This window comes from Delphinus delphis, chromosome 12 (assembly GCF_949987515.2).
Source record: "Delphinus delphis chromosome 12, mDelDel1.2, whole genome shotgun sequence".
NCBI classification, from domain to species: Eukaryota; Metazoa; Chordata; class Mammalia; order Artiodactyla; family Delphinidae; genus Delphinus; species Delphinus delphis.
The window spans coordinates 71,441,773-71,447,799 of NC_082694.2; the positions used below are offsets into that span (position 1 = coordinate 71,441,773).

A 6,027-nucleotide genomic window follows, 5' to 3' on the forward strand; every position below is an offset into this window, starting at 1 on the left:
ACTAGGAGACTGGGATTGACATATATACACTACTATGTATAAAATAGATAACTAATGAGAACCTACTGTATAGCACAGGGAACTCTATTCAGTGTTCTGTGGTGACCTGAATGGGAAGGAAATCCAAAAAAGAGGGGATATATGTATACATATGGCTGATTCACTTTGTTGTACAGAAGAAACTGACACAGCAGTATAAAGCAACTATACTCCAATAAAATTTTTTTTAATTTAAATGAAAAAAAAGAACAAACTGGGTAATCGATGCTAAAGAAGTGTGATACAAATCAAGCTTTCTAGAGAACATACCAGCTTTGACTGTTCTTGAAGGTCATGCGATAAAGGAAAAAGGAATACAATTTAAATAAAGAAACGAAACATGTAAAATCAAAGAAGCAAGATATCTACAAGTGATTATAATACTTTCTTCACTTGTATAGCACTTTACAGTTTACAAAGCATTTCTGCATACGCCATCTGCAGCAAATTTTCTGGAATGAGAAATACAAGAACAGTTTAAATGATTTACATTTGATAAATTTGTCCAGAGAGTCTCCACTAAAAACAATAACATCAAAAAATATTTCAGCAAAGAATTTTTTCAACATTTATATGTAGGATGAATTAGAGAGGCAAATGCATGCAGGCAAACAGCTATAAACCTACAAATCATAGAATTTCAGCACAAGAAGAAATGTGAATTCAGACCAATATGCTCATCTAATGATAAAGAAACTCAGGCCCACAGAGTTCATGTGATGCTAGTTACTCCATGTGCAAAATGACAGGAGGACCAGACTGTAGAGGCAGAAATAAAGGGGGAGATGCAAGAAACTGCAAAGAAAAGAATCAGATAATCTGATGATGGATTAGGCAGTGATGTGTTTAGGTTATGGAAATGTAGAAAACATTATTAAAGTCTTAACTACCTGCCAATCATTATGCTAGACATATCTTGTTATTTAACACAATAAGTTAATTTAAAGGTCACAACAATATGAGTTTAAGTACATTATTCCAATTTTAAGCACGAAAACCTGAGGTTTACTGTGGCTAAATAACTAGCCCAAGGTTACATCCACTAAGTAAAAGAGCCAGGGCACCATTCCCGTGTCTGAAGTCAAACATCCATTCTCAAAAGCAGCTTAAAAACTGCCTCAAAATTACAAGGCAAAAATGAAGTAGCACTCTGGAAGCATTGGATAAACCAGTGTTATTAGACTTCTGGCCCTGTTAATAGGTGTATTTCACTTCTGTGCTTGCACCTATTGTTATGGATCTCATCTGTCTGTTCCCAGTGATCAGGTCCAGGACTTCTCAGTAAAGCCCAACTTCCCACCCTCCACACTGAAACATACCCGTGGGGAGAGATTAGATCAAAATATATCTAAGATGAGGGTGACTAGACTGATTAATGTGAAGTCTTCTACAACTCCTCCAGTGACTATAGCTTCTGTTTTGGCATAAGCTATTTATCTTCAAAATATGATAACTATACTAAGCTTTTCTAAAAGCCTGTCATTTCAAGGAGCCTCAAAAATACTGTGTTGCAGATGGGGGAATGGGGGAGGAAGCATGGATTCAACAACCAATTCTACTTGCATTTCTAGAACCGGACTTAAATGTTGGTGTCAGTGTTTTGTAATAATTCTTCTTATTCAACCATGTATCTTGCAGAAATATAAAATAATAACTTATGTTAATCCAAATACTGTGCACCCACAAAACATCATCTGGAATTCAACTAAAGGAAAAAACCTGCATCTCCTCCTTAAACTAAGCAACCAAGAATGGTACACAGTTGCCATTAGGCCATTTTATGACCTCTGACCCCATATGTTGAGAGAGAGGCGCAAAGTCTAAGTAAAACACAAAGAAGAGAGACAGAAAGGCTTGAAATGACTAGACCTCACCTCCAATGGTAAGAAAAAAGGTTAGAGACCATAAGGTCCATCCTTAGTGACCAATAACCAAAAGCTAAGCTACTGGTTAACCTGGGAGAGAAGCAATGAAGAAGTCCTTTCCTACAGTCTAGTCTGTCCAACTCACAGGAAAGTTGTACAAGGTGGGGAGAAATTTGTATGGTTCTGCAGCCCAAAACTGGATATAGTGCTCTGTCATTCAACTCCTGAAACACATGCACTTCACCCAATCCCACACTCTTCTGCACCTGATATTTGGAAGTAATGTAAAATGGAGCCCACCACATGTTCCTGGACCTATGCTAGGAAAGCAGCTGATGGCCCTCTGAGAATTCCTGTGATTATCACAGGCAGAAAGTAAAAATCACTGCCAAGACAATAATGAGAATCCTGGGGATCTCCTCGCCCCATGACTTAAGAAGATTCTACTCGGTGGTGTGTGTGTGTGTTGACCTCCCATACTTGCCCTAAAATGAAAGCTATTTTAGGCCATATGGTTTAAGACCAACCAACCCCAAAAATATGCAACATATTCAAACAATGTGGAGCCCTTGGGGGATAGGGCAATAAAGACAAACTTAACTAAGGAACAAAGGTAGTATGTAAGAGAAGTTATGTGAAATCGATGAGGACAGAGATGTCCTTTAAAAAGAATTATAAACCATACTCTGATATACAGTCCAATAGAGAAAAGATTTTCAAAGAATGTCCAATATCCTTTCTTCCCCACTCCACCTTTCAGCACCTCTATACCACCCTCATCACCTACTCAACATTTAGTCCTGGTGAAGACCAATCACTGGATTAGCAGGATCAACAGTACATGCAGAGAACATTCCATCCTGGGAACAACATTTTAAATTATTTAGGCTTGTTTAGCACCCTTCTGTATAGAGTAAAAGCATGAAATTTTGCCAGTGCTTTCACAATATACACCAGTCAGCACCATAGCAACCCAATCCTCTGCCCACCAAAAGATTAACACATACAAAGAAAACAGGAAATTCAACAAAAATTAAAGTTTGACCCTGGACTCCCTCAACAGTTAAATTGTCTTAAAGAGTGGCAGTATCTTTATACCACACCCACTTCATGCTACCCTTACAGCTTCCTGGCATAAGCAAGTTCTTGGTATTATACAAACTGCTGCTTCTGTTTCCAGCCCAGATTTCTAGAAATGAAACCCTGGAATTGAAGGAGAAAGAAAAACAAATGTTGGCAGAAAGAGGCAGGAAAATGCATTGTCTATATAATCCCAGTTTAAGTGGAACAATCACCATTAGTTCCATCAAGCACTTTTTTTCAATAAAACCACTTACCAAAAATGCAGATCTAAAATACTCCCTTGGCTTAAACCACACAAAAAGTAATTTAAAAGACACAATCCTACAGATTTTCTCAGAAGGAAATGAGAAAAAGATCAACTATAAACTATGTAAAATTCAAATTCTGCACCTTAAAATTCAAACTTCATTGTGAGTTAAATAGATGAAATAAATAACCACTGCAAAATGTTTACAAAAATCAAACCAAATGCCTGTTCTTATAAGCAGCATCCCTGCATTTTCTCTCCAAACCATATATTCCCTATTCAGGCCCCCCTTTTGATCCATTGTTCCCAAAGGATAAAATCTGAATAAGAAATAGAGGGAAACCATTTCCAACGCTAGTTCACAAAACCAAATTAGACCCTTCCACAGAGTACACGAGATAAAAAAGAAACACTTGCAGTTGCATCTGTTTATGACATAGCTCAAGGAATGCCCATTTATTAAGCTGAATCAAACCTCACTGCTACTTTTAACCCAAAACTATTTCTAGTTCAAGAGCCAAAAGACCCAAGCAAACACTCTTTTTATATTATTCTCAACATGAAATCTGACCCCCTTCCTACTACATCACAGCTTCTGTGAAACAAGCTGAGAGGCCCCTTTGGCCAACTTTTTTTTTTTTTTTTTTTTTTTTTGAGACTAACCTTCAACCAATTCCAAAACTGAAAACAAACCTCAAACAAATTTAACCCCTGAACTCCATCCCTTCAGCTGTACAGTATAATCTAAGCTTCACCGCAGCAATGTTTTACACAGACACTTGAAGATTTCTTAATCACTGAAGTGAAAGCCTCAGCCCTCACAAATCGTCGCCACAGAGATTACTCTTGGCATCAACAGAAGGTGCTGGGACTGCAATTCACTCCAGAACCCTTCATTCACCACCATCATGCTCAGCATTAAAAAGTCACCGTCTCAAAAGAAAAAGAATGTCACCTTCTCCACAAGGACACCTGCCTCTTCAACACCTACAGTGAACGAAGAGAGCCCAGCCTGAAAGGCTAAAAGATCCTCCAGCTTAAAGTTTTCCTCCCCACCAAACTGCAGCCACAGCGGCACGGACTCTCCTTGTCACACATACAGGCTTTATTGTCAAACCCTCCGTCTCCCTCTAACATCGTCAAGCGAGGCAGTGTCTAGTCTATGGGAGTGACTGCTTTAAAAACAAAAAACAAAAAACAACACAGCTGGGTAGTAAGAGCAGGGACCCTGGTGTCCGGTTTCTCCATTTCTCTTCCAAGCGACTAGGGAATGGCTCGAGTTCTGTCGCTGACCATTAACCCATCCCACTTCTCAGTCTTCCAGCCAACATGTTTGCTCCCCTTTCTAAATCCTTTCAGCAGAATCCGACGAAGGGGACCAAACCCTAAACATAACAGGAAAATCTCACTTATCCATCCCGTTTCTGCCTCCGAAATGCCTCGTCTGGAGAGGGTAAAGCAAGTGCGCGGGGGTAAACAGAAGCGCCGTCGGAGGCTGCGCTTACAAGAAGACTCGCCACGGTCATCCCCATTTCGCAGTCCCGGCAAGCGAGACTCAGAGAGGTTACCGGGCTTGCCAAGGTCACCGCGCTCGCCGGGGCCGAGGGGCGCCCGCGCCGACTTCCGGCTCCCCCTCTCGGCGGCGGGGAGCGCCCGCGGGCTCGGGGCGCCTCTCCCCACGCCGGGCCGGCGGCCGCGAGCCTCGCGCACCCTCCGCGGATGCTCGCCCCGTCCGCTCTTAACTAGGGCAACTGGGAAACGGGGCAGGGAAGTCGCTGCTGCAGCAGTTTCCATCCGCGGCGCAGCCCCCAGCTGGTGCCCGTGACAGCTGCGACCTCCGCCCCCTCCAGCCGCGCGAGGCCGAGGGAGAAGTCGGGGAAAGTGGGAGGGGGAACGGAGCGGAGAGAAAGGAGAGCGGCGGGCGGAGGGGCACCAGCTGCTCCCGCCCCCTAGGGCCTCGGCGGCCGCGCGGCTCGTGACAGCTGCACCCACCGGGAGGCTCGGCGCCCGCCGCCTGCCACTCACCTGCCGCCGCCGCCTCTGGGCCGCGCTGACGGGCGCCGCGCTCGCCCGCGACCGTGGCGGCGCCGCCGCGGCCTCCGCCGCTGCTCGGGCTGGGAGCCCGCCGCCGCCGCGGCTCTCCGGCCCCCTCCTCCGGAGCAGGAGTCCCCCCGCAGGGGGATGCAGAACGGACCGGGCGCAGGCTGCACTCGAGGGAGCAGCAGGGAACAGGGCAGTCGAGGCGCTCGAGGCCGCGGTTCAGCCGTCTGAGGGGAAGGCTCAGAGAATCGCCTCAGATTCCCGCTCGCCTGGCCTGAAAAACAGGCATTTCAGCCGCTCTCCGCGGCCGCCATGTTCTCCTCCTCCTCCTCCTCGGCTACCGCCGCCGCCGCCGCCGCCGCCGCCGCCACCGCCCCCCGCTCGCGGCCCCGCCCCCTCCGCGCCCCGCCCCGCCCCGCCCCGCCGGCTCCCGGCCGCCCCGCCCACTTCCCGCCGTCCTGCCCTCTGCGCTGCCCCTGCGCCCTCCGGCCGGCCGGGTCGCCGCGATCCGGTGCCCGCGAACTCCGACGGCGCTCCGGGGGCAGCCAGTTCCCCGCCCGCCGGGCAGCGAAACGAGGAGTCGCTCCGCGCCCTCTGCCGGCCGCAGGCCCGAGGGAGGGCTGCCGCGGTCCCGCCCCGGCCCCCGTCCTAACGAAGTGTGGGAAAGGAGGCCCTAACTCTTCCCCTCCCCTCGGGGCGTTCCTATGACTGCTGCCGGGAAGCCGCCTCGAACCCCTGGGTGCTTTCAGCTAG

The 6,027-nt window shown here is 47.0% G+C and overlaps 1 protein-coding gene across 8 annotated transcripts in view; it reads right to left on the reverse strand.

Moving 5' to 3' along the window:
• Positions 1-5,625, reverse strand: part of NCOA1 (nuclear receptor coactivator 1) — a 260,763-nt gene extending 255,138 nt beyond the window's left edge. For all 8 annotated transcript variants that reach the window (XM_060027005.1, XM_060026999.1, XM_060027001.1 and 5 more), the window contains exon 1: positions 5,260-5,625. The gene's annotated coding sequence lies outside the window, so the exon portion shown is untranslated. The remainder of the gene's footprint in view (positions 1-5,259) is intronic.
• Positions 5,626-6,027: the final 402 nt, after the last annotated feature.